Here is a 26,108-nt window from a genome sequence, read left to right as displayed (position 1 = left end):
CAATATTGAACAGTGCCTACTGACTTTCGTAGTGCTGGGCTGGACCTGCGGGAAGAAAGGATAACTGCAGAACTCCAAATAGCTGCTCTGTGGTGACATGAGAAAGAATGGGCCCAGACAAGTTTAGCAGAAGAAATGGTGTTAGAAGACATGTGAGAGAAACTCTAGGAAACTGGACAGAGACAGTGGCAGGAAGTTGGCTTCTCAGACACGAACCCACAATCTGCCCACATGTGTCTTTTGGAAACCGAAATAGCACTATACTAAAAAGCTGAAGAGAAACTCTTTGTACATGCATTGCATACATTAATACAGATTTTCATATTGCAAAATAATAGGACAGAAGCCTTGTGCACAGTTAATCTTCTCTAATGCTTATTTTCTAGAGTAGATTTTGAAAAAAAAAGACTTTAATGTGTTAATATATGCCAAAGTTCCTTAAGGGAGCCATGTTTCTTTCCACTGAAGGGCCTTGGACACGCTCCCACACCTTTTACTTGAGTTTTTACATAAAATTGATTTAATAACTCAAAACTCACTTCCTTAGGGAAGACTTCCCTGACTAACCACAAGGGTCAGGTATTTTGCTTTCATAGATTCTAATACATTTTAGTGCCACTTAAGCCCTAATCTCTTTTGCTCACTATTGTAACCCTAGTGCCTAGCACTTAGTAGATGCTTATTAAATTGTTAATGAAGAGTGTGATTAACCACAAGTAATTATTAAGCACTTAGTAAACATTAAACACTCTGTCACAAGGATGAACGAATATGATTTATGCTGTAGAGATGTTTACAATCTAATATGGAAAGTTACACATGAAAGAAAAATTAGCACAACTGGGTTCTGTCTTTGCTACCCTTTACACACATGAGCTGGTAGTGGTACAATTGCCAAGAAGGCAGGGGACAGTCATGGGTAGAGTAAATAAAAGAGCTTGCCAACAAAGGCATCACAGAGAAACTATCAATGAATTGAAATATGAACAAAGATTTCCTACATGTACTAGAAGTAACTTTGCTTTTCTGAGTATATATAAATGTGTATANTTACAAGTAAGTATGCTTTTCTGAGTATATATAAATGTGTATATATATTATAATATATATTATAATAATATATAATATAATATAATATAATATATATTATATGTAATAATATATATTATAATATATATACACATTTATATACATATATATTATATATAATATATATCACATATATTATATATATACACACATTTATATACAGTATATAAATATGAAAGTGCTTATATGTTATCTACATCATGTATATGTGTATATAACATATATAGTAAAAGAGTATCTGTGTATATTTTTAATATACACATATGTAACTTGTAACTTTAAAATGACTAGTCTATCAGCATTATTTTAAACCACCTCCTGCTACAGACATAATGATGTTAAGGATCAATTAACACACCTTGAATATATGATTTCAATACTATAGTAAGAGAAATGTCCCATGTGTCTTTTTAATTTTACCCCTGATTTAACCATGGCATAACCATGGCTTTTACTTACAAAAGTGGTAAAATGTGTTGCAATGAATTGTATAACTAAGAAAATTTCTATAAAATCAATCATTCCATGATCCAGAAACTCTTTAACATTTGTCAGTCTTCTTGGTAAGATAATGTGGATTTGAACTTTTAACCCTCTCCCAGAGAAAAGAAGAGTATCACAGTATGTTATTTACAATGACTATTTACAGAAAGCTTGCTATTAATCAGACATATTTTGTCTTAGACTTCAATTGTCAATCAGACTCTCATGACCTCTTTCACTTTTCTAGTGTCATAGTGTCTCAATCACAATCTTGAAGCTCCTTTACTTTAATCCCATTCTCTTGCATAATGATGATGTTTATTCAACAACTTTATAACTTAAGCATTCTGCATAGAACCATCTGAGAATATTTTTGTTCCTGCATCTGGGTATCACAGAAAGGGAGTGATGGCAATGTGATTGGGGAAAAAAAAACATACCTGCCTCAATGTGGCTGGTTTTTATTCTGTCCTTAAAGTTAGACATGATTATGGCTAAATAAGGGTACCCATGGGTCCTAAAATTTCACCTTTTCTCTTATATTGATAACAGAAGAAATTAACTGTTGAAGTGAAAAAAGAAAAAAAGTCAAATTTTTAGGAGCAAAGACTTTTTTCTTTTACCTTAGTTAGCCTGAATACATTGCCATGTCTTCAAGTAACACTGCGGGGAATGCAATTTTTTTTTTTTATTGGCCTGATGCTGATCCACAGGTGCAGGGAATTGCAGACACATTTAGATGAGCTCTAGCATCACACCTGTGCTACAGAAAATGCAAGGACAGTAAAGAGATAAGTGAATGCTCTGTTCACTAAATGGACTTCTAAGCCTGTGGGTTAAACTTTTTTTTCAAACTCTTCTTCCTTCTCCATTCAATGATCTGTTTAAAGTCCTGGATGATTAAAGATGTACCCCCCTTATCTTTGAACTTAAAAGATGTGTTTAAAAATAAGACTACACCTCTTTGGGAATAGATTTTAAAACTATTAGCTTAAAATTACCTCTTTTATATTGGGAAGCATGTTGGAAGATGACTTAAAAAGTTCCTCCATCATTTCTTTTAATTACTGATAGTGTTCCAATAGTTTCTTATCAGATTTTATAAATAATACAATGAAACTTTAATATGGCCTACAGATATTTCAACATGTATTCCTTTTAAGCACTTAATATTTGAAGAAGTTATCACAATGACATTAACTTTATAAAAAAGTATCAACTGTTAAGTTTTAGAGGAGCCAAGACAAGAGACTATCTCAGTTTTCTGTGAAATATCTAGAAATCCACAAAACTGAGTGCTCGATACTCATCAAGAATGATTGTGGTGACCTTTATTTTTTCTGTTTATTTATTTATTTTGAGAGAGAGAGAGAGAGAGAGAGAGAGCGAGCGAGAGAGAATGAGAATCCCAAGCAGGCTTTGCTCAGTCAGTGTAGAACCTGATGTAGGGCTTCATCCCAGGAACTGTGAGATCATGACCGGAGCCAGAGTCAAGAGTTGGATGCTTAACCAACTGAGCCATGCAGGTGCCCCTGTGGTTACTTTTATTCATTAAACTCTTTTCAGGAATTATCTATTTAAATCCATTTGTTGACTCTTAAACCACCTTTCACTGGGCAAAATGTAGAGAAATTAAATACAACATGAAAGAATAGCTTTGTATAAAGGAAATGTTTCTCAATGCTTGTTCTATAAAAATATATTACATTTATTGGCACTATTTCCAGTTTACAATATCTTTGTCAGAAAGGAATACATTTTGTGAAAGCAAGATTTTATAACAGACTCCTCAGAGCACAAATGTATTCACCAGAATACTAACTAGAAGTCTATTTGATCTAGATACCTATTTAATAATACACCTAGACTATGTTTTACCTTGGATCTTATAAGGAAAAAATAGATATTTGAGAATGCTTAATATACCTAACAAAATTGAAAATGTATAATAATTACTAAAATTTACTTCATGAACTATTATAGATCATACATAGATAATATACACTGAATTTTGTATTAGGTTCCAAAGCCTCCTTTTAAAAGAAACTTAATAAAACCTTTATCCGTATGAAATATTTCCATCTTGCACTTAGCCAGATTTATTTCTTGATATTTCTTTGCTGCCCACCCTGCTTATCCTAATCTGTGCCCCATCCTTTGCTCATCTTACTACCCTTTTTTATTAGAAATAACCCACACAGAAGCAGGAAGATCTGCTTCAAACAGAAGTTCAAGGTTTACTTGTAAGCCCTTATCATTTTTTACTTCTGCCTTTTTCTACTGCATCATAATGTCTTGGTCATACTCCATAAAACTATATATATTAAATTATACACACTCTTATGTGGATTTGGTCAATCTTTTGAAATCATGTGACTATCCTGAAAATCACAGATTATAATTATAAAGGTACTTTCTTATTTGTAAGGGCATTTAACAAATGGAGGCTTGAAATAGTAAGATTCATAACTGTTTTAAATTCACAACCATACATTAATTGGTAAATTCTTTCCAAGCAACACAATTGGTTTTGTTTTATAAAAATTTCCAGTATCTGGTAATTCTGGACATCAACCTGCTGTTTCACATAAGTGTATTTTAATCATAGACTGTTATTCCATAGAGAAGATTTTGTTTCTCCTTCTTGTTTGAAATAAATAATTGATTTAGTATAAATCTGCTTTTCTCTCTGACATAGAAACAAAAGACAGATTTTGCTGCAAATAACTCCTCTTGATGACAATTTCCCATGATAGAGACCTGTGTCACCTTTCTTATTCTGATACAGGAGCTTTTCTGAATACATATTGTAAATTATGGCAGTTGTGATGAATTGCCCAAATTTCAGATGGCATGGAAGAAGTTGTAAAGTTTCCATAATTCTTGGGTTTTTTTGCACTGTTAATCCAGCATATATACATGTATATATGTAAAATTCTGCAGAAACTGGCTTGACTTTGGTTACCTGCTCATAGAAATTATATACCATTTTCAACATTTCTGTTCACACACATTTAAGATTCTCTACAGTCATAAAAATCCTGGATGCATCTTGTACTCTCTTCTCTAATGACCTTTCTCACCCAGCTCTATTTGAAGATTACTGATTGGTTTCATCATAATCATAGTCTACTTTGGACTAAGATTCTGATTCTCAAGATTTACTAAACCTAAGAATCAGATGGGCTTATTTAAAGCAGATTCCCATGCTACGTCTATAGACATTCAGTGTCAGTTCATCTGGGCTGGTGCTCAGACATATGATAAGGATGCACTCAGATTAGACTATGGGCTTCTTAAGGGAAAGAAAATATTTTATGAATATGTGTATTTCTGTTACTTGGAACCATGTGTTATATATAATAAACATAATAATTATATGTTAAACTGAATTAAAAGGCTTTAACAAAAAAATAACTTTGGATTGTTTGTTAATATTCCCTGTTGGAAACTTTATTATCCCAGTTAGAATGTGTCAAACTTTTGAGGCTAGGAATTGATGAACAAGTGGACTCAGGGAATATTCACCTCACCACTTTTCATATACATCTTATTATTTCACCTAATATCTATTGCACACCCATCTAAATCCTAGCCTGTATGCTAATTGATGTGATATCAAATTGTATAAATTTAATTCTTTACCCTCAAGGAATTTACACATTAGAAAAGAGACATATTAAGTAGCCCTAAAATAATGTAATGATATATAATAGAGAATAAACAAAACAGAGAATAATAGAAAAACAAAGCAAATAAATAGAAGCCCTGAGAAATGAAGGCCAAGTGCAGTCTAAGGCTCTATAAATATTAAAACTTCAAGAATCAGCATATGGTTGATACTAATACAAATCATTCTCTATGCCAATTCTTCAAAAAAATTGATGCCATTAGAAATTGTCAATGTTCTAACACCATTTATCATTAAAAATGAAAGCAATAAAAATGTATACTCTATGCCACTGTTTCTCATTTACATTCTCATTTATATGTACTCATAAAAACTGTGCTCTAGATTCCTCTAACTTTGCTTGTAAGAACTCATGTTTTCAGTTATTTACATTTATACCAGATCATCTGTTCTTTACCCCAGTCTTCATTTGATTAACCTTTAAGCTGTACCTCCTTCCTCTCTGTCGCCCTCACTGGAACATCCCCTTTAAAATCAAGCTTAATATCTATGTTTGTTAACATGTGAATACTAGAAGTGCCTGGGTGGCTCAGTCGGGTGAGCATCTTACTCTTAATTTCCTCTTCAGTCATGTTCCCAGTGTCATGAGCTCAAGGCCTGCACCTGGCTCTGCACTGAGCATGCTGCCTGCTTAAGATTCTCTCCCTACCTCTCCCTTGACTTTGCTCCCCTGCTCTCTCTCTCTCTCTCTCTAAAAGTAATGATGATGATAATGATAATAATAATAATAATTCAATGTGAATACTCTTCCCTGTCACTAGGGTTTTTCTTCCACAGACCTCTTTTTCTCCAGCATGGGGGTTGTCTTTACATCATCTCAACAATAAGCAAATGTTCCCAACGGCCCTTCTGGCTGACATTTATGACCATAATTCCTACTTTGATGAATCTCATGGTTGGTAGCCTAGTTTTGTGGAAGGCAGTCATCCACCTACTGTGGTAGAAGCAGAAAGAACAAATCCTTTCTAGTCTATCCTTTGACAGCTAAGGATAGTCTTGTGACCTCAGCTTAGTCATCTGGATTCTTCCACCTTAGAACGTGCATCTCCAGTGAGTGATGCAGAGATAAAGAGAGTTTAAGGAAAATGTTGCCATGTGGCAACATCTTGACCAGATTGGTTGTTGAGCAGGAACTTATCTTTTGTTTCTGGTTATTTCAATTTTGTGACATCAACTTCAAAATTTACTTTTTTAAGGGGAGCCTGGGTGGCTCAGTCGGTTGAGTGTGGGACCCCTGATTTTGGATCAGGTCATGATCTTATGTGCTGATAGCAGAGTCTGCTTGGGATTCTCTCTCCCTCTCTCTCTCTGCTCCTCCCCTTGCTAGCACATGCTCTCTCTCTCTCTCTCTCTCTCTCTCAAATTAAATAAATATTTAAGAAAAATACTTTTTTCACTTAGAATAGCTAGATTAGATTGTATTGCTGCAACTAAGAACTCTAAATTGATTTCTGGTTAATGAAAATAAGATCCAAACCTTCCTGATAGTTTCAAAATATATTGGGTATTTCTTGGTAAAATATGTAATTTTAGCAATGCTTTCATGGTGGAACAAACAGTGGATTATTTTTTTGTAATAGATAAAGTTTAAAAATAATTATATATTATTATATCAAATATTCTATGAATAGATAAAAATATAAGTGGACATATATTGAAAAGTTAAGATTGATGACATATGCAAACTCAGCATTTGTCTACGTCAAATAATATATATTTAAATCACTTGTATCAATGTCAGTTTTGAATGTATTTTTTTTTGATTGCCATATAGCAGCGTGGTCTATTTGCTACTCAGTATTTATGTCTCCCATTGCTTTACATTGTGTTTTACTGTGCCCTTACACCAATTTCTCTATTTAAATGATAATACTATGTCTCAGCTATTTTCAGAGACCCATAAAATTATTGCATTTGACAAAAAAGGTACAGGATTCAAAATATAGTAACATATAATCTTTAGAAAATCCATAAATTATTAAATACTAAGGAGTCCATTTGGGGATAAAGTTTATGTCCTTCAGGAAGGCCATTGCAGCAGGTTTTACTATTAAGCTCCTCATGTTGTTATGCCCTGAGAACTTCACACAGATTTAATGAAATATAACTCCATAGAGTTCAGTGCAGGCCTAAGACCACATCCAACTGTCAAATAGTCCACATACATTTGATATTTGTAAATCTTTTATGTTCTGTAAAGTAACCACACCAAAGGTAGAATAATGAAAAAATATGTATATCCCATCTTCTATTTATATTTTCCGGGGGCTTATCATCTCTATAATTTTTCACTTTGTTTCATATTTTTCTGTTGATTCTTTACCTTCTGCTTCCACACATCAGCCATAGGGCTTTCTTATTTCTATGGAGCATTGTGGGCTCATTGTAGAGAATAGATTATACAAAAGGGTCTAAAAATATTTTGCAGGATGAACTGGGGGAAATTATAAGTGTTATTCTCCTATGAAAGAATTGTATTTATAGTTTTCTGGGCAGAGAAGTTGGTAATAGTCATTACTCCTGAAAGGTTAATCCCTTTTCACCAATTTATATTAAAGGAAAAACAAATACAATAATAAAATATGTTTGTGATTTAAAACTGTTCAAAGGCAACAGGATTGAATTTCAGACACCTGTGTTACTAATCAAATATACATAAACATACTATAAAAAAAGCAGCTCTCTAATTTGTTGCAGCAAAGTTTACATGTTTCTCCTCATGCATCTTTGTTACTTCGATTTTGTATGATATTTAGAGAGTAGAGTTATAAGTTTCTTTATAAATGCAATGGAATAAATTCTCTAGTGTGTATCTGCTTAAATCTGATAATGTACAGAATAAGAGTCAATAAGCATTTTTTTCTACCGTGTAATGTTTTTTGTTCAATTTGACAAAGTTGTCCATGTATATAATAATTAAATGCCATTATTATTTTATCAAAATAACTAAATGAAAGCAAGGCAGCTAAGCTTGAAAATAATTCAAGCATCATTTTCAAATAGTACTATATTAAATAAAAATTAAATCTCTTTCTAATATTTCCTGGTAAGTTCTCAGAAATCTGATATTACTGGGTATTTTTATGGATGACAGATCATGCAATAATATGCAGGAACATAGATAGTGGACTCAGTATAATATCTTCACTTGCACACAAACACTTATGGATGACATCTTAGTAAGCTTTTATTTAGTTCAGTTTCAAGCAAACTGTAGCAGTTTCAAAAGGACATAATGTGGAATAATCTCTTATTTAATTTCTTTTTACTTTACATATTTTTTAAAATTTATTTTTTAGAAATGGAGGGAGAGGGCATACATGCACATAGGAGCAGAGAGAGGGGTCCAGAAGATCAGAAGCAGGCTCTATGCCGACAGCAGGACTTGAACTCATGAACCTAGAGATGATGACCTGAGTGGAAGTCAGAAGCTCAACTGCCTCAGCCACCCAGGCACCCTGGGCATTATTTTTGAACAAGACTATGTGCTAGTTACTACAGATAAAAAGATAAACAGAACCTCATCCTTATCTTGAAGAACTTTAAAATATATTGAGGACGAGGAAGTACAATTATCTAAGCCAAATGAAATGGAATATTCAACAGCTTTAACTGACATGAGTTGGGAGTGAAGAGAAAGAAACCAGGGGTCTTACTTGACCAGGGATCAAGGAAGTTTTCCTTTCTAAACAAGAGTAGTTGACAGGGAGGTTTATTAAAGAGTAGAGAAGGGAACAAAGTACACTTGAGACTGACTGAAAATAAGGAGCAAATTCAAAGAGCTGAGGACACCTCTGGCATAAATGCAAGGAGACAGAGTGTGAAGATGAATGGCATGAGTGAGAGGAACTGTCTTCAGCAAAAGAACAGACAAGACTTTGAAGGGCATTTCAGGGAGTTATTTTGTCTTTGTTAAGGCAGTGGGGAGTGTTTGCAGGTTCTTGAGGATGGGATGGGATGATAAATCAATGTTTGAGAAAGGGAACTCTGCTATGAACGATGAAAAAAAGAGAGCCTCATACTGTTAGAGGCTTGGCACTGGGGATCAAATGGAATCAGTGGAGATAAACTGGTCATTAGAGTAAATGCTTTTTTACCTACTGAGTGGCCCTTCTGGAATAAATGAGATCTTCTCAGCAAAAAACACATGGGTGATCTTCTATACTGATGTGCTGGCAAGCTCTAAGCAATCCATTATCAAGGTGATACAAAATTTTAATGATAGAATAGTATAACTGCAATTGTCAGAGGTCAGTCTCCCTAAGAGCAGGACACATTTGGAATATTCATAAAATTCTTTTACTTGGAGCATGAATATCAGAAGATGAAAAATCCTATCTTTAGAAGAGGATGACGTCATGATGTGGATTGTAGAAGATGGAATGAAGAGGAATCATTAGGGAGTAGCAGAAAGAAAGCAGATTTTTTTCCTTGCCCTATGGTGTTTTGTGCCACCTTTTATCCACGTAGCTCTCTCAGCCACTTTCCAGACAGCAGAGCACATTAAATGCATTCATGATTTGTAATTTAAAACTACAGTTGTGCGAAATTGCAGTTTAAGCTTGTATGGATCCATACCCATTGAGTTTGAATTAAGATTTACAAATATGTATTAGGTTTGATAGGACAGTCATTGAATGAAAAATACAATTTGTGGCACTGAAATGCAGCAAAAATATGAAAATTTAAAACATGTATGAAATCTTTCTCAACAATATGCTGATTAGATCTTAGGCAATGCATATAGCACATTCCAGTAATCAATCAGGGTGTATATTCTGAATGCCATGATTCTAAGTTTCTTAATTTAAAAATAAATTGGAGGAACTTATTCTGGAAGTAATTATTTCAGAAAATTATCATGTTCTACAAAACTCATTCACAGTCAGGAGACTAATAAAACAAATCAACCTTTTAAATTCTTGGTTTTAAGTGGGTAGGGCTGAAAATCTAAGGCTATAGCAACACAATTTTTTGTCATAATTCTCTAGCTCTTCAACCAAAGGGTAGTTCTAGAAATTCCCTAATATCCATATAAACAAGAAGGTGAGGAGCAAGGCAAAGAGGTTGAAAAAATCATTGCCATCATGGCCAAAATGCCAGAATCATATTTATTATCCAACATGGGAATATTAATGATAATCTGGTCCACACCCATCCACAGGAATTAGCTCAGCAGCATTGACTCTCTGGTTGCACATTACATTATACGTGCACAGCCTTCAGCTCTAGATGATCTTATTTAGTAAGTCTATTTTTGCAATATCCCCAGATCATTTTAATGTGCCGTCATGGTTGAGAATCACTGCACTCTCACAAAATATTAACTGAGATGAAACACATGATTTCCCAATTTAGGGATAATTTTGATTCTGGTAAACATCTTTATATGAAGATGTGATCTGGGTTCTTAAACTTTCATCCACTGAAATTACATCAGCACTTCTTCTTTAAAAATATTTTCCTATTTTTACTTGTTTCCTTTCCTAAAAATGGATAGGTTATATAGCTGATGGGTTATTTAAATTACTTTTATCACCTAAAATAATAGCTGGTATTTAATATGGGTTCACTATGAAGCTGACACAAACAGGTATTTATATACAATAATTTTAATATTTTTATCAATTCTAGAAGGTAGATATTATCATTTCTATTGCAAATATGAGAAGATTAAAACAGCAGATTTCAAAACATACCTCAAATTGCATGCATGACTAGAAAGTGCTGAATGTGGGGATCCCACCCCAACATGTATGTTGTCAACCACTACTCTATGTAAGAGAAGGCTCATTGTAGATCTGAGTTAACCAAATTGCACCTGCCAATCATTTTAATATTTATAGAAAGCTGTTATCCCTTCCCAACATTTTCAACAGCCCAAGAACTTCTACTTATTTTTGTATAACCTTGTTGCCTTCTAGGGTTTACTTGTCAGTAAGAAATCTCATAGACTTGGCTTAAGCACTGATCCTAACTTGCCAATACCATCTGTGAAATTTAAAATCATATCCCATGACCTTTAAGAATTCCTGGGGGCTTAGGCCTTCATGGTTTCCATCGACTGAGTTGCCATTAAAACTTTTTATTTTACTCTGAATGTAAAACTCTTCTCCTTCATAGGTTTATATACATATACCAAGGCAAAAGTCCATTCATACTATGCATTTTAAAAATTCTGTCTGATTTATTAAAGATTCCTGAGTTAAAGAATAGTTACCCCGAGTGGAGCAAAGCCTTCTGATATCTTCTGAGCTCTACTTTTTCTGCCTCCTCTTTTTACATCTGCATCGCCCTTTGCTCATAACTCAAGCTCACAAATGCATCAAATGGCTCTGGAGAAAAAAGCAAACAAATGGCTTGTCATAAATAGGATCCACGACCTGAGAGTGCAGTTAGGATTATAAATACCATCTTTTATCTCATTATCAACTTATCGTTTCATCTCTCACTCTCCTAATCACAATTTACTGAATATCTTTCAGTTGAATATCTGATTTATTTTCTAATCAGCCTGATAGTTTTTGATTAGTCCATGCTTCCCAACAAACCAAGAATGAAGTAGTCACTGAATCTCCCTTCCTCTTCTGTGACTGTTTCAGTGATAGTTGTAATAGAGAACACTCCATTAATCCACTGTAATGATCATGCCTGGAGACTATTACAAATGTTTTGTGAGAATGTATGTATCACAGATTTTATAGCAAAATAAAACCCTAAATAATAATGGATAACCTGGACTGAAAAAGTGGTCTCAAATTTGACACCTTGGAAAAAAATAGTTTCAATGTTTTGTTGAATTTTGTGGGCTTTTTAATTTGTTCTTTAATATTTTGTTGGAAAGGTACTCACCTTATGGAAAAGTTATTACAGAAATCTCAGAAGTTCAGTGGATAAAATGTTTAAATTATGCAGCAGAATAGCAACGATCTTATGGTAAATGGAGTTTAAGCAATGTAAAGCAAATGAGCTCAGCCACTCTGCACCATGTAAAAAAATACTGGGTGAGGTATATCTGCAGTTCATGCCTTCTTTAGGAAATGTTTCTAAATGTTATTTAGATTATTGGATGTTCCCCCCTTGGCCAAGAGGTGTGGGTGTGGGTGTGTGGGTGCCTGTGCGCACGTGCACCTTAATAGGTGCAACACATGTGGTTTTCTTCAAGCAGTTACCCAAAGTGTTGTCAGTGCATGCCTTTGTGTCTTGCTTATGTATCTTGGCTTACACAGTTATCCACAAGACTGTCGGCTATTCTTGTTGGTCTTGGTGTATATGAAATTTGTAGCCTTGGGGTAGGTGTAGACCAATATAAGTTACTCTGGGAGATATCCAAAAGACAATGAATAAATTTGGGCAGAGAGTATTGTCAGAGAAGGTTCTCTTGGTGTCCTGTGTGATTGTCTGGTGGTTTTCACTTGTTTTCAGTTTGTAGCACAATTCCCATCCCCTTCCAAAACAGTCTCTATTACATATTCTAACATTGGAATGATTCAGAGCTAAGTCTTAGGAAACTATTCGTTGTTATCTACACTTTTCTGTTGTAGGAAACATCCACTCCTGTGACATTAAATCTACTTTGCCTTTTTATGCTATCAACAATTCCAAAATTTCTAACTTTGGCTCTAACATTTCCTCTGAACTCCAGCCTAGGGCATCCAAACACAGATATTGGGATCTCTGTATGAAGCAGCTTCTTGAAAAAGACAGATGGAACATTACAAATAGATAATATGAGCAAAGTTAAAGCAGTGGACAATTTCAAAGACTTGAGTAATATCTAGGGGCACCATGAGACAGAGTGCAGGACACTCTGCTAGGCCAGAAAAGGAAAAGTGAGGGACAGGTTACCAGAATCTGCAGACAGGCTGTGTACAAAGTGCTCCTTCACAGGAACCGCGACCTTAGTTCACAGGAGGTCAAGGGAAGGAGCTGACCCGTGGGAATCCTGCAGAAAGGGAGACCAGGGAAGCCATATTCCAACTTCACTCTCCTCCATCCTTTTGTCTGTGCTTCCTGTAGACAGAACTCTACTAGTAGCTGGAAAGTAAGAAAGACATAGATGTAGCTCTCAAAGTTAGCCCCTGGAGTACAAAGCAGGATGGAGAAGGTATATGGAATGGCACTACTCCAGGGAATAGCATATGTGAAAGGCATAAGAAGAAAGGCCTCAGACTAGGGAGTAGCTCAATATATCTGGAACAAAGAAGTCAGAGTGGCAGTTTCTGAGGTAGAAGAGATAAACAGCAGCCAGATTATAAAAAGTCTTCTCAACTAAATTAAGGACATTAGATTTAAAATTTAGAAGAATGTCATGCTAATATTTATGTTATAGAAGCCACATCCTGGCTGCTGGCTTAAGTCTAGAGCAGACATGGACTGAAGAGCTGAGTGGGGTTAAAGGGCTGGCAGTAAGAGAGCAGGGCACGGACCAGACAGTTAGAGGATGGAAATAAAGACAGATTGATAAAGAGACTGCAAAGTCACAACTGATAGGATTTGGTGATTCTTTAGATGCTGGAAGTTAGGGGGAAAGAGAAGTCAAGGATGAGGTGGACATTTCTGACATGTATCACATATAGAATGGCAGTAACATTTTTAGCAACAGGAAAGGGTATAGAGAGAATTAGGGGGAAAATGATGAGTGAGGATTTGCACATATCTTAAGACATTTAGTTCAAGTTGCCTATGAAACTTTTAATAGAAATGTCCAATAGAGAGGTGGATATATGGATTAGAAGCCCAGGAGAAAGAACAGAAATATAGATGTTTGGGAAATTATTGGCATATTAATGGTTATTAAAGAAATGGGATGGATGAGGAAATTAGGTAGAGCATTAAACTTAGGTTTGACTGACCTAATGCTTACATGCTTTACAATACACCTGGCTAATAATAATTGTAAAACGTTTGTTAAAAAATAGATATTTAATGCCAATAATAATAGCTAGTTTCTAAAACCCATGTTTTCAATTCTAAATATCTTCCATGGATGCTTCCTTATTTTTGTTTACTGACTTAATGCCTTATGGAGTAAAACCTTTTTTTTTTTAAATTTAATTTTTTTTTGAAAGAGAGAGAGAGATAAAGGGAGAGGGGCAGAGAGAGAGAGACAGGGAGAATCCCAAGCAGCCTCTATACAGTCAGCACAGAGCCCCAAGTGGGAATTAATTCCAAGAACTGTGAGATCGTGACCTGAGCAGAAATCAAGAGTCAGACACTTAACGGACTGAGCTACCCAGACACCCCTGGAGTAAAAGCTTTTTAAAGAAGTTGTAGAGAAAATATTTTTGAAATATTATTGGAAAAGAAAATTCCAGGTATCTAAATGGTGTGATGGACTCTTGAGTTTTGGAATTAGAATGCTTATTCTAGGTCATTTAGTGGCCCCAGAAATCTCACAGTTTAAAGGAAAAAGCAAAAGATCATAGACTTAAATGAATTTGGGAGGGTCATTCCAAAATGATAAAGAAAGTGAATTCTTTAGTTAAAATAAATACAGATAAGTAAATGTATGGATTAATTGAGTATCCCCAGTAGAACAGTGTCTACGATGTAAGGTTAATGGGGGTGGAGGCAGAAAGTTGAACAATGGGGAGGGTACATGATATACAGATTAGGCTCTACTTCATATCACACTGATGATCTGAGCTTCAAAACATCCGTCTCCAATGCTGCCATGAAACTGCATACAATACAAACATATTTATATTTAAAGGCTGAAATATGGGGAAGCTGCTAAAAACATGGATGCTGAAATTGCTAACATTTCATAAGAAACCAAAAAAAAAAAAAAAAACAAAAAAGAAAAGAAAAGAAACTCACAGCCTTAATGGAAACTGAACCAAACCCATAGAGAAGCAGATGTTTCCCTTTAGCAAACTTTCAAAGCAGCAGGAACTTGAATTCAGTCAGGAAACTGGCAGAGCCTCCGGAGCCATTTCTAAGCGGCTAGGAGAGTTGCAAGAACGTCCTTGAAGACTAGTGCTCTGGGTAAAATGGAAGTGGGGGTTTTGGCAGACTGCGCTCTAGGCTACCTGCCAGCGACTGAAAAGCATGACAGCTAATGTGGCTGCCTGGATAGTTCTTTGGCTGCACCTCTGATTGGAAGACACGATTTTGAAAGGACTCCATACAGGAATTCCATTTGGCAAAGGCTTGCTTTCTGGCAAGGATATGGAAAGTCTTCTTGAATAAGCATTGAAGAATAAATTGTGTCTGCCCCAGGATAAAACTTCAGGGGAATAGGGAAAGAATTAGGAGGTAGATTATACAGAGGCAGAAAGTTTTCAGAATGGCAAGAGACACTAGAATTTTGCAATCAGTAAAAAGGACCTGACTGTAAGGAAAAAAAAAATTGGTAGTTCTTCAAAGGATCTAGAAAAAAAAGAAAAAGAGAAAAAAAAAAAAAAAAAGGAGCCAGGCTGGCTACTCAGTCACTGCTCTGGATGAGGGAACCAAATAATAAAGATCGTATGTGAATCACAAGTGAGAATGTACACTTCATTCAAGAAAGCATTTATCTAAAATATTAAAAAATATTTTGAATTATGTGAAACAGATTTTATACTGTAGAAACCTGGCACCACACTAACCAGTGGGTCATAAATGCTGACCTAAATTTGCAAGGCTGTGTTCCTCTGTCACCTTCTGTCTGAAGTGCCTTTGGGGACCGGCCAGATTTTGGTTATTAGTATGAGTCTAACACGGAACACACCATGTGAGCTTTTCAGTGCTGGAGTTCTCTCAATGCCTAACAGGGTCCACATACCTCCCTGACATGCAAAATGTCATCAGGTCCTTGACTCCATCAGCACACACAGGACTTCTGATCTGTGAAAAGCAGCATAGTGCCTTGCCACTGATTAACAACAAAAGATCGTACCGACTTTTTTTTCTCTTTAAAATACGTAATCATGACTGCTTTAAGGAGTCTTTGTGAGAGAGATCATTTCCCTCTGTAGGCAAAAATATAAGATGTTTAGTTTAATTTGAATTATGATAAACAGCAATTCATTTTTGTGTGTGTGTAAGTATTCAAATTTAACTAGATGTTCTATATTTTTATTTGCTAAATTAAGCAGCAAATTTTAGGGACAGTTTTATGAGTGAGGGAGATCTCTCCACGTGTTTCCATTGCGATTAAATAAATTCACTTAGAATCCAACTCTCTATAAATAAATCTCTATATTGATAGGGAAATTCATGTTCAATCTTTTACCTGGTTTGTGAGTTTCTTTACTTTTGAAGAAATGTGTTTTATGACTTGACCTCCAGTAGGGGTGCTGAAGAGATGACCAGAAGATAACGCTGAATGGAAAGAAGAAGGAGAGGAAAAGGGAGAAGAGCGGGAGGAGATAAATGTATATTTTTGGTGATTAAGAGATAAATCTATGAGGCTGAATGCCAGTTCTTGTAACCTTGTCTCATTTAAATAAAATAAGACCTGACAATTAGTGAGCAGGATGTTCGGCTCCTTGTAAGTATACAAAAAAACATATCATCTGTGTCCTGTGAATGATTTTATAACTATCGATATGGGAAAACTGAGAGTGAAATCCATACCTTTTGCCCCAAAATACAAATGCTTTAAACTGCTATCAGGAAAGAGAGACATTTGAAAGTGATTCAGTGAAAGAATCAAGGTGCAAAATGTAATTATAGTTTAAAAATTAAATAGACCTCTGCTGTTCTGCCTTTTTAGAAAGTGCTTAATCAAAAGGCAATTTTACCCAGTTACTAGAGGATATTTGACTTCCATGGATAATTGCCTAATGTAAACTCAGAGGACACATATTTACAGTCAGCAGTTTTGGGAAACAATACCACAGAGTATTAAAGTCTTACTTGTGATATCCATCCTTTTCAAGTTTAGTGTAGTGAGTGCAGAGGATCATTGGGCTCAGAAGATTAAATCTACAAAATTATCTATTAAAATATTTGACTGTAGCAATATCATAAAGTGATGTGTTCATTATGAATTTCTAGATAAAAAGTAGTTTAAGCATTTTATTTTTGCTTAGTCTAAAAATAGTTTCTAAGTAAATGGTTCTAATGTGCACATTGTACCTAATAGATCATGAACATGTTAAAGGCAGGGTCTTATCTGTAGGTTACTCCATGTATGATGGACACATATTGCAAAAATAGTGAATCAAGGAAAATACAAATTAATGAATAAAATCATTAAGGAAGCAATAAAGGAAAGTCAGTATTTAGCAACTAAAATAACGCTTATGACGTTCATAAAAATTGTGTGACTAGATCTGCTGAAATTGTTGAGATATCTCTTCTACTTGCCTTGAAAACTACTAGGCACACTCCCTCCCTCCCCCCCGCCAAATTCTAAAGTTGACTATCTCTTTGTCCTATCATTTCTCTCACAAAAATGTATAATTTGTATAGGAGACTAAATATAGTGAATAATTACATACGGAAAAAATGAATTCCAGTTAGAATCATTAATTTATATTTCAATGTTGGGTTTTATATGGATGAGCTTCCATTAATAGCAGTCCATTAATTTATATGGACTGTTGTGAACAGTCCCTGACCCATATTAGGTGCTCAATAAATTTTTGTTGAATGACTACATTAGTAAAAAAAAATATGCACCAGCTTTTTTCAAATTAGGTTTATAATAACAAAGATATACACTTTATTTTTTTAATGTTTATTTATTTTTTGAAGGACAGAGAAACAGAGCATGAGTGGGAGAGGGGCAGAGAGAGAGGGAGACACAGAATGGGAAGCAGGCTCCAGGCTCTGAGCTGTCAGCACAGAGCCCCATGCAGGGCTCGAATCCACAAACCGTGAGATCATGACCTGAGCCGAAGTCGGACGCTTAACCGACTGAGCCACCCAGGCATCCCAAGATATACACTTTAAAGAGTTGGAAGAGCTCACAACAACACTCCTTAAATAGTTGAAATATTTGTCTTCAACTTGTAAGCTGATGGATAAAAGAACATATTATTTTCCAACCTGTACAATGAGCCTGACAGTAGTATCTACTTCATGGTGAACGGAATTTATATTCAGAGCACTTAGACTAGGTGTGCTACAGAGTAAGCACACTTATTATTTTCTGTTGGCTTTTATTGTCATGTTAAATAAGTCAAGACTTTAAACTGAATATATGTGAAAAAGTATTAGTGTGGTAATCCAGAAAAAAAAATTAGCAAAGATAGACAATAGCCATAAATAAAAATGACTACTGAGTTACCTAATGATTAATTAATTAATGGGCTGTTTATTTGTTTCAAGTCAAATGTTTCCTAGGACAGCCATGGAAAGGAAAATTAAAAATATCATAAAGCAGGATATTGTCTTCAAGCCCTATCCAAAAGAAACACCATTACATTTGCCAAGGACCTGTATGTTGCCTTGTGACAGGACAGATCTGCAAGTTCTCAGGCATACATGACTTATACTAGCCTAAACTTTCCTACCTTTAGCAATAAGTTAGTATGAGCCCAAAGTAAGAGGCTAGTGGGGCAGTAGAAACGCTGTTCACTCCTTCCAATTTTATCTCCTAGAAATAAAGGGACTGCAAATATGCATTAATTTCCCTGACTTTACTAGGTCAATCCTCATCTCTTATGGTGGTGCTGTCCAGTACGGGAATTACAGAATTACTAGCCATGTGTGATTATTTAAATGAAAATAAATTAAAATTATATACAATTAAAAATTAATTTCCTCATTTGCAATAGCCACATTTGAAATGCTAAAAGGCTAAATGTTCTTTTGAAAAGTGCAGACTTTAAATTCTCTTTTGCAGCACCTGGGTCACTCAGTTGGGTAAGCATCTGACTTCGGCTCAGGTCATGATCTCACTGTTAGTAGATTCGAGCCCCGCATCGGGCTCCATGCTCACAATGCTGAGCCTGCAGCCTGCTTCAGATTCGTTGTCTCTGTCTCTCTCTGCCCCTTCCCCACTCACACACACACACTCTCTCTCTCTCTCTCTCTCTCTCTCAAAAATAAATAAACATTAAAAATATTTTAATTCTCTTTTAAAGAATGTACCCTAAGTTGAAGTGATACAGGACAAAACCTAAATTCTTCACCTTGCCTGAAATCAAAGCTGGATCAAAAAATGACTTGAAGAGACAAAACTGACCATGCTAAGGAGCGAGGGAGCATTGTCAGCTCATCATGACTTAATATAATTCAGTTATTTATATTATCTTGTGCCTAATTCACAGGAACTAAAATGCATAGAATCAATGGCATGGGAGTTGATGCTGGCTGCAGTCAAGAAGCAAGGTGGGTTCATTATGAAAAGAGAAGGAAGGTAAAAGAAGGTAAAAGGAATACAATGGGAATAGACAGAGGGAAGAGAAACAGCAATAACTTTACAATTTTGACAAAAGCAGGCACTTTGGTTAATAATAACAAGCAGGAGAAAGGCAGATTTTCAACAAAAGTGCTTTATGTGGACAGAATCTACTAAGCTAAGTGCACCTCAAATCCCCCAGCATAAAGGCTCAAAGAGCAAACATTTTTTAATACTGACTCTTTGAGTGTGTACAATACTTCCCTTCATGCAGAATCCAAGCACGGTTGTAATAATTTAGCTCTTGTCAATCTATCTGCTTCACTCTTTCATCATTATGCCTAGAATACCAAGGTGAGATCTAGGCAAATTGGGTAGGGAACAGGGAACTGGCTCTGAGAAAATGCATACTGAAATACAGACACTTGAAGGATATTATCTCAGGGTCTAACTGTGCCAAAAAGTAGGTTTATGCGAGATTGTTTTCCCCTTCTTGAAATTTGAAAAACGAGTGATAGAAGAAATTGAGTGATTGGATGGCGATGCTTTGCAGGATGTGGTCATTATATTTATCAGTGCCATATGACAGTCAGAACTTCAGGAAATGTGGAATGATTCAAGTGTGTAAATGTGGAAATGACACAATATTTTAGAAAGTTGGATTTGGTTTTGACAGTGGTGAACAAACCCAATTGTCATGGAATGGGGGAGAGCCACAACATAACATAAATACATAATTTATTTAAAGTAGTGATATTAAGTGCTATGTTGAGACAGTAAAGTAGAACAAGGGAAACAGTGATGGTGGCTGGAATGCTAGATGGGATGGGGAAGAAAGGTCTTTATCAGGGGGACATTTGAGAAAGAGTCTAAATGGAGCTCAGGAGAGTAAGTCATTAGACTTCCTGGAAGACCAGCTTTCCAGAAAGAGAAAAGATCACCTAAAAAAGCTATGTTCTCTGGAGAATTTTCAGGACAGCAAGAAGTCTGCTGCGGATGAATCAAATCAAGCAAGGAAATGAATATGATAAAATGAAGTTAGAGTCACAGCCAAGAGCTTTTCAATATAGGGTATACATTTTTAAATACATGATTAGAAGCTGATCATTTCTCAGCATCCTCACTGCTCCCACAATGGTTGAAGATACCACACTTGCTTGGCTGAGTTATTACAACAACCATCTAACTGCTTCTAACTCATTGTTTTAGAGTCCCATCCCCCCCTGCCCTCAATCTGTATTTACTCACCAACCAGACTGATACTTTAAAAAAAATAATAACTCCTATCAAGATAACAACACTGTTTAAGACATCCACAAAAAAAAAAAAAAAAAATTCTTCTCCTAGATATTCTTATAATCTGCATGGATGTGACTGCCACACTCTTTTCCTATCTCCTGTTGAGCTCCTCTGCATTCGCTCTGGTCCAAACTCACTGACTTCCTTGTTGATCTTCAAGAATACCATCTGTGTGGTATTTAGCCTTGAAACAAGCTTTTCTCAAATACTCCAAATAGCATTGTTCACCTTTCTATTCAGTTCTCTACTCTCATGTTATCTCATCAGAGGGAACTTCTAGTACACTACCACCCCTTTCTGCCAGTTTCTAGCCTCTTCCCTTTTTTTTTTTAAACTTTTTTTCATGGAAATTATTAGCACATGACACATTATTAAGAGTGCTTGGTATGATTACTGTTTATTTTCTCTCTCCTTGTACCAGAATAGAGGCTTCCTGAGAGCAAGATTTTTGTTTTACTCGTTCTTTATTGCTAAAACCTAGAACTGTAATGGGCACATCGATGTTGGCCAGTAGTTTGTTGTTGTTGTTATTTAAATAAATGAATGAGGAAGTGAGGATGGCAGCAATTCTACTTGCTGACAATTTGGAGGTCAAATGTGAGAACAACAGAGGGGTAGAGGAGGACTCCAAGATTTTAATCCTTAGATACAAGTCAGTGGCAATTCCATTCACTGAGATGTGAATCAGGGGAGAGGAGGAGCTTGGAGGAAGCCATCAGGTGTTCTCGTTGGAAATGTTAACTTACAGTGTTTGAATTTAGTTTAAGGGCAAGTAAGGAAGAAGAGTGAAGCATAAGTATTCTTTCTTAAAGGTGGTTTGAAATAGGCTTAGAAGTATAATACCTACCACAGTGTGTGTTTGTTTTGACCAAACATATTTGAACATGGCCTATTATAGCAGGAAAAAAAAATTCAGAAATTATGGGTTCCTTGAGCACCCTAAGTAGCACATTGGGATACTGAGCATATGAACAACTGTCCCTACCCCCACTTTCCACTTTAGCCAGAGTAGTTCTCCTTGAATGGGACAACTACTTTAAATAAAGTACTTAATATAAAAAACTTAAATAAGTACTTAAAAAACTTCTCTAAATAAAGTTTTACATGGCTATAAGCATTTGAAATCAGATTTCAACCTTCTTTTTTTTAAATGCGTATTTATTTTTGAGACAGAGAGAGACAGAGTACAACTGGGGAGGGGCAGAGAGAGAGGGAGACACAGAATCCAAAGCAGGCTTCAGGCTCTGAGCTGTCAGCACAGAACCCAACTCGGAGCTCAAATTCACAGACTGCAAAATCATGACCTAGGCCAAAATCGGATGCTTAACTGATCAAGCCACCCAGGCACCTCAACTTTCTTTTTTTTAATGTTTATATATTTATTTTGAGAGAGAAAGAGAGCACATGTGCATGCACGTGAATGGCAGATGGGCAGAGAGGGAGAGAGAATCCCAAGCAGGCTGCATGCTGTTAGTGCAGAGCCTGATGCAGGGATTGATCTCATGAACTGTGAGATCATGACTTGAGCCTAAATCAAGAGCTGCATGCTTAAAAGACTGAGCCACAAAGGTGCCCTTGTAGTTGCTGATTTTTATTACAATAAAATATAGCTTCCATCTACCAGAAAATTTTCAAAATAATCTTCACATACACTCTCTGGGAAAAATAATGTGAACTTTATATGATCAAGCGGCATACAGGCATTTTTTCCCCTTTACTTTAGTCTATAAAGCCTCTGTTTAAATGTTGACCCACTTGCTTCTGCTTATATAACTCTCCTCAAGTCCATATTTTTGGTGGGGGCAGATGGAGAATGTCAAAGACATAACAAACAAGGAATTGTGCATCCTTTTATTTTCAGTGAAGAAAGACTTTAAGAGAATCCTCTATCTGGGGCCTAAATTTCCCCCAGAAACACCCAGTAATGACTTTTTTTGCTCATGTGAAACAGATGGAATTAATAGAATGAGCTTATTGTTCTTACATAGAATGTACTCTATTTCTGATACCCTTCTAAAAGATTGGCTGCATCATCTGCAGGGGAAAAGAAGTATATGTCATCCTATGGGTCTCATGTTGAAAATCAATTTTCTTATAATTTGTAGTTGCTGGCTCTGGTATGATGTCTGTAAGAAAATCCAGGGAATAACTCTTGTATCAGTGTCCTGAATAAGGTAAAAGAAGATTGCTTTGAGTGTCATTAATTGACTTTAAAGCTGTGTTATAATATTTCTCTATCTCTGAACAATCCCTCGTCATATTTGTAGGCTCTTAGCTGCATGGAGTTGGCAAATGTTCTGTGGGCTTTTCTCACTATCAAGAGCTCCATCTCCCCCAGGGGGATCAGATAGTTAGCAAGGAAAAAAAAAAAGCTATATCATCTGTATCTATATATCTATAATCTATATCTATTTATCATCTATCTTCCTCTTTTACCAGAAGCTTGGAGACAGTGCCAATTATGTCAGGCATTGAAATCAATAGGAAATAAACAGAAGGTGAATCACTAGACTGAACTAAGTTTCATATTTGGTTTTCATTGTTCTCAAAAGAAGTAGGGAATGTCAAACATAAATTTCTGGATAGAGGTTAATTCTAACATATGTAGCTGCAAAAATTTGTAAATGTTCTAGTTCTGGACCTGAGTGGTGGCTTCATTATATTATGTTCTATAACATATATTTATATTAGCTATAATGTCTCTATGTAGAATATTATGTTACCATAATCAAGAAAATTAAAAGAATCAAATTATAATCCTAATTTTCACAGACACTAGAGTTAGAAAACTTTCATAGACTGTTGCTAACTTAAATGCTACTTACAAATATAATAGGCAGGTGTTGTCTCTTGTTCTAAGAATTTAACTCTATGATTATCATGAATGCATTTCATGCAATTAGAATTTTGTAACAACTGTAAGAAAATAATCAGAAACTTCATGTCTTTTCAAGAAAGAATTTAAAACATGCTTTATGTTAAATGTGAATGATTTATTTGAAATGAGTATATTCAACTTAGTTAATAAGTGTTATTTCTTCCATTTTTGAGAAGTGTCCTTGGGTATTAAGTACCATAAACTATTGCACATATGGGGTGAATTTTTAGAGAGAAAATCACTAGCACCTGGATTGCAGTAACATTCAAAATGTCTTTTGTGTGTTTCCAGCTGGTAATATTTCTGCTCATAGAGAATGTACGTTTATAGTTAAAGTCCTTTTTCTTTATCCAGACTATCCGATCTCTCTTATCAGCTTTCTCATCCCTATCTTATGCTTCTTTAATCATAATAAAATTGATTTTACTCTAAGTTCTACACAAAGCTCCATTGACCTATTTTTCCCATTTTCTGTTTTAATTTATTTACTAAGCCTCATACTATATACCTGAAGTCTCTTCTAACATTCTTTTTATGTGATGTTGAATGATACTACAGTTTTTGATATAAAAATTAATGGACTAAATTTGAACTCCTTTTAAAGTTTTATAATAGGAATGACAAATGTCTTCTAGTATCGACCAAGCTTTCCAATTTTAAAACACTATCAGGTGACTAAAATATTCTGGGTTATCTTTATAAACTCAATGAACAAATAATTAATACAATGCATTCCCCCCCACCTCCAGAATTCATTCCACAGCAGTGAATTAGGTTGGCAGATTCTTAGAGCCCAATAGAGATGAGAACCCAATCTCCTATTCAGAAAGTAAACACATTTCTGTTCTTGAGCTTCTCAATATTGATCACTTCTATTTTAAATTTTCTTCATTAGGTAACTAAACCTATTGCATTTTTACACTTTTTTATTTCTTTCTTTTAAAAGATAAAAAGAATGATTTTACATATAGGCAGATTTTTTCATAAATCTAGTTTATATTTTTTAACTATTTTTTAAGTTTATTTATCTACTTTGAGAACGGAGGCCAGAAGGAGAGGGAGAGAGAGAATCCCAAGCAGGCTACAAGCTGTCAGCACAGAGCCCGATCCAGGGCTTGATCCCACGAGCCACCATGAGATCATGCCCTGAGCTGAAATGAAGAGTAAAACACTTAACTGACTGAGACACCCAGGTGCCTCTACTGTTTTTCTCTGTGGTCTAGATCCATTATTACTGCCAGTTCCCTAAAAATGTATTCCAATGTCTTACATTTAATAAGCACATTAAGAGTTTGTGTTTCTATAATAATTAAAAATAGTTTCATGATGCTATACTCGACAGACCTAGTTTCTTCAATAGCTTGTATAAAATAACAGCAACATCCCCTTCTGGTTTTGCAAAGAGCCTGTGTTAACATGGACCCCCTACGAGGCAGAGGGAATAGTGAAGAAAAGCAAGAGCAGGGGACCCAAATCCTCTGTCTCTTCTTAAATCTTTGCATTACTAGACTTCTATGTGGTTCAAGATCAAAAAGATGGAGCAAAGCCAGCAGTATTCTAACTGTAATAGACCATGATAATTCAAATGTGTGATTCTAAAAAAAGGACAGAAGGAAAAGTTCACAGAACATCCTCAGGACTGTGATTTTTAAAAGTCTGCCAGGAATCCTAGGGGCATCCATGACCTTTGTGGGACTACCTTTTCTCACAAACACAGCAACCCACCAGTTAAAGTCAATGAGGGGTCAGAAAATAAACTTTTTCTTTTCAAGCAACAACCTCACAACATTTCTCTGTGTTACCTGCATAAACCTTTTACAGGCTTTCCTCCATTTGTTTGTCTTTGCCTGATCTTTCTAGTTGTCAGAAGATGACGTTTTACATCTTAGAAGAAACTGTGAGGGACACAATGTCTCAAGTTAGGTGATACACATTCACGTGTCATGCTATTAAATTATGGCAATTATTTGAATCATATAAATCATATTTACATATAAATTATTCAGTAATTACAAATGTCATGCAGATCCATTCTGCCTAAGTCATCAGAGAACATTTAAGTTTGTTTTAAAGAAACATCTTTAGACTTCTTTCACAAGAAAAAACTCTACCTGGCATTTTGGGGGAACTAAAATACATACACATACACAAAATTTAATGGGATTCTTCCTAAACCTCTACATAAAAGGGGATTTTTCTGTCCTAAAGCAATTTCTGTCCATTAGAGGTACTTATCAGATGACAGAAGATCGTCTACACTGGCAGATTCAGTGGCTATTTGGGAAGCTTCGCTGCCACCTGCAGCTGCACCTGCTGTGAAATTTTGCTTTTAGATTCTTTGGTGAGTTCAAAATCTATTGCATAGATTAGTAAAATGAGTCTAATCCTAA

This window comes from Crocuta crocuta, unplaced genomic scaffold (assembly GCF_008692635.1).
Source record: "Crocuta crocuta isolate KB4526 unplaced genomic scaffold, BGI_CrCroc_1.0 scaffold125, whole genome shotgun sequence".
NCBI lineage: Eukaryota > Metazoa > Chordata > Mammalia > Carnivora > Hyaenidae > Crocuta > Crocuta crocuta.
The sequence above is the reverse complement of the archived record's forward strand: the minus strand, read 5'-3'. Positions refer to the sequence as shown.